This window comes from Mytilus galloprovincialis, chromosome 12 (assembly GCF_965363235.1).
Source record: "Mytilus galloprovincialis chromosome 12, xbMytGall1.hap1.1, whole genome shotgun sequence".
Classification (NCBI taxonomy): Eukaryota; Metazoa; Mollusca; class Bivalvia; order Mytilida; family Mytilidae; genus Mytilus; species Mytilus galloprovincialis.
The window spans coordinates 77,301,352-77,307,759 of record NC_134849.1 but is presented as its reverse complement, the minus strand read 5'-3'; positions in this window follow the sequence as shown (position 1 = coordinate 77,307,759).

Sequence of the window (6,408 nt, the reverse complement as noted above, 5' to 3'; positions counted from 1 at the left end):
AGGTAAGTGTGGATGTTTCCACGCTAAACCAATTTCTTCATTGTTGGAAATTCTTCATATCAACTTCATCATAACTACATCATCTCTATACTCCATAGAAATCACGCTTCCATCACACAGGAAAGTAATAGCTTTTATAAAAAGCTGGAAATAGGAAACTAATCAATACATAAGATATAAAATATAACCATTAGACAGTATAACGCTTATATTAATAGGTAAGTGTGGATGTTCCCACGCTACACCAATCTTGGCTTTAATCAAAGAAATTACTAATCATAACCAGTCAATATTTATATAAAGAATAATCTATACCATCTAGTACGCTAGCAAATTACTACCTCTCCTTATATACAAAAGACCTAGTAGCTTCTCAATCCAGATTCTTACCAAGTATTCTGCTCATCAATATTACATAATCTTGCGTGGTAAGCGTGGATATTCCCACGCTAAACCAATACAATCAACATACTCACCTCACTGCCTGTGGTCAGTGTGGATGTTCCCACGCTATACCAATTCTAACCTAATTTCACATAAAGACTACAACACTTCTGTAATGGCAACCTTAAGGCCAACAAGAGACAGGATACCAACACAAGTATTTACACCATCAAAGGTCAATGTGTCAGTCAAAAACTACTTACTAAATGGACAAAAAGCTGTTGAAAAAATATCAGATGCAACCAGCCGATCTTCTGATGTAAATTTACAATACAAACATGGCAATATAATTTTGGAATTTAGTGCTGCATTTTACCTTCACTTCAGCAATACCTTAGTCCAGCATTTTAACAGCAACACCAAGGTTACATGTAACATTCATGAAAAACAAGACCAGTCGGGAAAGGTGGTAGAACAATCTATATCAGTCAAATGTTGTCTAAACCAACGTCAACAATATAGAATAAACTTGTACAACACAACGTGTAGAGCAGAAGTTAATGGTCGTAATCATAGAGCATTCTTTGACGAACTTCAAGATATATGCAAACAAATGGACAATAACAAAGACTATTCTTCTATCAACCAACAAATTAGAGAAGAATGTGCCAAGCATCAGAGAACATACTCAAAGGAGATAATCAAACCCTCCATTGCTGGAAGCCAAAGCGATAACCAATCAACTGACTTATCCTTGGCAAAAAGATCAAACCAGAATACAGTCAACACAAACAAACAATCGACTGATGATAACTGTCCAAAATGCAATAGAAAACTCTTATCTAGGGGAGTATTTTGTATCAAAGGAAACCACTGGATCCACTATGCTTGTGAGAAACTAAAAAAAGAAGAAATAGAAAAACTTGAATGCGACAAAAATAACATCCAGTACATCTGTACTATATGTAGTAAAGCTGACTCTATCTCATCAGAGATTACGGACATGCAACAACATCTCCCAAGGAATAGAAAAAATGGAAACAACCAAAGCACTGACCAAATCCAACAACAAAAGAGATGCATGCCAGTTGTTGTCCCGGAGATATATTCAACTGATGCTTGTGGAGTAACTGGTGCAATGGCAATTCTTAATGAAGAGTCAACTATCAGAAATCAACTAGATGATAAAGCTCCTCCAATCGAACAACACTCTCCAATAGCAGCAAAAACAACTCTAGCAGCTCCGATCTCTAATACATGTATCAGAAATAAAACAGATATATCAAGCTCTCAATCAGATAAAGAATTGCGACAAAAAGAAAATAAGCTTCGCAAAATGGAAGAAGAGCTGAAAAAGGAGAAGGTCATAATTAATGATGCTATAAAAGATCAATCGCATCTCAAATCTTATTCCCTAAATCTAGAGGCAAAAGTTAAAGAACTTGAAAATTCCAATCGTATTTTACGAATGAAGATTGTAGGAACACAACCACTAGATGTAAGCAGTTCAACAACCGGACAAAAACCATCAAATACACAAGACAATGGTCCATCATCATGTGCTAATGGACATACATCCAATTTTGCTAATGGGCATGCATCCAACTTTAATACACATATCTCAACTTTAGAGAACAATATTATTAACGATCGTATAACTCACATAGAGAATACCCGTCAATTATACAGACAGATGCATGACATGGAACTTCAATCAATTCAGCAAAGACTCAAAAACTTAGAAGCATCTCTACAGCAACAATCCTTTAGACCAGAATATCAACCATGTCACTTTAATTCACTTTCAACGCAGCATCCTACATCTCTTGGTTCTACATACATGACAAGAATGCCAAGTCATCTTCCTCATCATAGACCTATGCATCCATATTGGCCAGGTTCACCGCAATTGGTGCCAACTCATCAATCTTACCTACACAGGCCACTCCAATCACAAATGCCACCACAAGTATGGAATATACCACCTCCAAATTATCAGTACAGACAACAAACAACTGATACTGCAAACAAACAGCACTCAACGCATCAAAACTTGCAAGGTGCAAATTTACAATATGGACAAGAGAGTGTCAAAAACATCGACAGTAGTACTCAACACAAATTAGATCATTCTGCACCATCCAGTCATATCATGAATCAAGAAACTTCTATCCAAACTAAACCCTATACAGAGAAAACATCATCAAGCCTAGATAAGGATGTCATCATACCTTTAAATAAGATAGAACAGGAAAAGACTATATCAGAAGCTCAGTTACCGCAAATTCTTCAAACAGATTCTAAAAAAGAGTCTTATATCTTGGTCCCTGACCTTCCTAAACCTATCTGCATTATTGATGACTCGGATATGGAAGAGGTACAACCTCAAGGAGAAGCTACTAGGTCCGATACCCATTTACTGGATAATGTTACTGATACTAAGTCGAATTGTTTTTTAGAACTTTGCCAGAAACCTCCGATGATCCCATAGCAAATGAACATTCTGCGCTTCTAAGAATAGCTACGTTCAACTGTAAAAATGTATATAACTCTCAAGCGTGTATAAAGAATATTTTAGATTTTAGTGATTTTATATGTATCCAAGAACATTGGCTGTTTAAATTTGAACAAGAAAATATTGGTGACCTGTTTAGCAAAACTTCATGGACATGCAAATCCGTTGATGAAAACAATCCAATACCACCAACACAAAGACCAAGAGGATATGGCGGAGTAGCTATTCTTTGGAAGCAAAGCATGGATCATCTCGTAGAACAAATTGAGGATGGATCAGAAAGAATCATATATATTAAACTGAAAGTTAAACCAAAACCAATTTTACTGATATGTGCTTATATGCCCTGTAATGGATCAAAACAAGCAAACACCCATTTCAAAGAATGTTTAGATCAACTTCATGAGATAATTACCAAATACTCAGATACATGTACCCCAGTTTTATGTGGCGACTGGAACTGTGATTTGATGAAATCCTCAAAGAAACTGGCAAGATCAATCTGGATGGAAGAATTTATCAACTCTAAAAAACTTGCATTTAAACCTACTCCTCTAACATTCATCCATCCGAATGGCAATGAGTCATCTACAATAGATTATATCTTTGTGCATAGCAACTTGGCCGACAAAGTCAACAACACCATTAGGCTAGACATGTTACCAAACAATACCTCCGACCATTATCCTTTATTAACAGAAATTGAAATAGAAATGGATTCGGGGAAAGAAAAAGATAAAAATTTTACTTCAAACAAAATTAAATGGGACAAAATTGATTTACTTCAATATCAAGAATGTTTAACCAAAAGCCTCCAAGAGAATATAATTGATTTCGAAAATGATCCAACTGCAATAACTAAACTAATGGATACCATCATAGCTACTCAAGAAAGTATTGTACCAACATCAAAAAAGTCATCACAACGTAGCAAACATATATGGAATGATGAGATTGAAAATTCCTTAAAAACGAACAAAAAAGCACTCTATGAATGGAAAATGGAGGGGAAACCACAGATTGGTGAAACAATGCAAGTCAGAAAAAGAACCAAGAAACAACTGCGAAAAGCCAGAAGACAAGAAATTGCACGACAAAGGGATGAATCATTACAGACAATTATGAATGCAAAACAAAGAGACAGTAAAATCTTCCACAAACTAGTTAATGCACAGAGGAAGTCGAAAAGAAATGGCATATCAGATCTATGCGTAGAAGATAAAACGTATTCTACAAGAGAAGAGATACTCCAAGGCTGGAATGAGCATTTTAGCAAGCTTGCAACACCGGAAACTACTGATCTCAAATCTGATACCAACAAGAAATTTGATATTGATATCATTGAAGAAATTTGCAAAGAAAATGCGGAACCTCTAGTCTTTACATCAGAAGAAGTTGACAAAGCTATAAACCAGCTTAACACCAACAAAGCACCAGATATATATGGCATAACAGCAGAACACATCAGATATGGTGGTGATGCTTTACTACAAGGAGTTACAGCAATTATTAACAACATCTGCAAGGAAGCCTCAGTTCCAGATTGCCTAAAACATGGAATACTAACCCCAATCTTCAAAAATAAAGGGTTATCAACAGATGCAAAAAATTACCGAGGTATCACTGTACTTCCAATTATCGGGAAAATACTAGAAATACTCCTCAGACAGCTGATCCGAGACATTATTGATATTCTTCAAAATCGTCTACAAAGAGGCTTTACTCCCGGAGTTTCTCCACTATACAGTGCTCTCATACTATTAGAATCAATTGCGGAATCCATGGACCAAAAACTACCTATTTTTGTTGCTCTACTGGATGCTAAGGCTGCTTTTGATGTCGTCAACCATGATAGCTTGCATCGTAAACTCTTCTTATCAGGAGTAGGTGGAACACTCTGGCTCTTAATACGCCAACTTAGTACTTATGCCATAACCTCCATCAAATGGAATGGTTTAATATCAAATCCATTCCCTGTTCACCAAGGAGTACGACAAGGTGGAATTCTCAGTACCGAACTCTACAAAGTTTATATAAACGACATTCTAGACCAACTGGAAAATAGCGGTCTGGGTTCCTACATTGGGAATATATATTGTGGTTCGCCGACCTGCGCTGATGATGTCGCCCTGGTTGCAAATTCACCTTCAGATCTCCAGTCAATGATAAGTACAGTTGAAAACTACAGTATTCAGGAAAAATATAAACTCCAACCCACCAAGAGTCTTGTACTGAAAAATGTGCCCTCCACACGAAATACAGACTTTGAATTTGAGATCAATAATACAGCTATGCTTCAGCCAAGCTCGGCTCTTCATATAGGAATTAAACACAGCTCTGACTTAAAGAAAACAATCAATATTCATATTGAAGGAAATATATCTAAAGCCAGACGGACAATGTATAGCCTAATGGGTGCTGGTCTTCACGGAAAGAATGGTCTCAACCCAATTACTTGTCTACATATCTTTCAAATATATATCCTACCTGTCCTTATTTATGGACTAGATATATTACTTCCAGACAAAAAACACATAGAGCCATTAGAAGTATTCTATAGGAAAGCAATGAAACAAATCCTATCACTGCCAAATAATACTGCAGATGCAGCTGTCTATACTATGACAGGAGTAATTCCAATACAAGGAACAATACATAAAGCTGTCATAAATATTTATAACAAAATATGTGGAATGGAATCCTCAATAGAAAAGGAACTAGCTGAACGACAACTACTTATGTCTGGTTTCAACTCTCAAAGCTGGTTCTCAAAAGCAAGATGCATTCTAGCACAATATAATCTACCTTCAGCTCATGATCTAATGCTCAATCCGATCAACGCAAATCGATGGAAAACACAAGTAAAAAAAGCAGTTGACAGTGTCTGGCATGATCAATTGAGAACAAAAGTATCCCTATATAGTTCTCTCAATTATCTATCCACTAACAATATACTCTGGCGAAACACTCATCCTTGTCTTGCAAGTGTAGGCACATCATCTCAGGATATAAGTCGTCTTCAAACAAAACTAAAGCTCCTTACAGGCACCTACTATCTTCAAAGCAACAAAGCTTCATTTAATCAAAATAGCGTAGATCCAACCTGCTTACTATGCAAAGAATCCGCAGAAACGGTAGATCACTTCCTTCTTGAATGTAAGACTTTGCATGATATCCGCATACCATACCTGCATGAACTTGAAAGCTTTCTTTGTAGCTTTAGAAACTGTACCAAATGCTTTAATCTTACTAACGTTGTAATAGACGCACAGCTCATTTTAGATCCGAGTCACTTATTATGTGCCTGTGGTTGCAGATGCAAATGCACTGACAATTGTTTTATGGTAGAATACATATCCAGAAAATTATGCTATGCGTTACATGCCAAGAGAAACGAACTCTTAAAGACCTTACCGTCTAGCAAGAGCAAGAGTCAAAGACTGTAGCCAACGTACACCCCACGGGGCGTACATTTATATTTATATTTTTTATATTTTCAAACTAAGTGT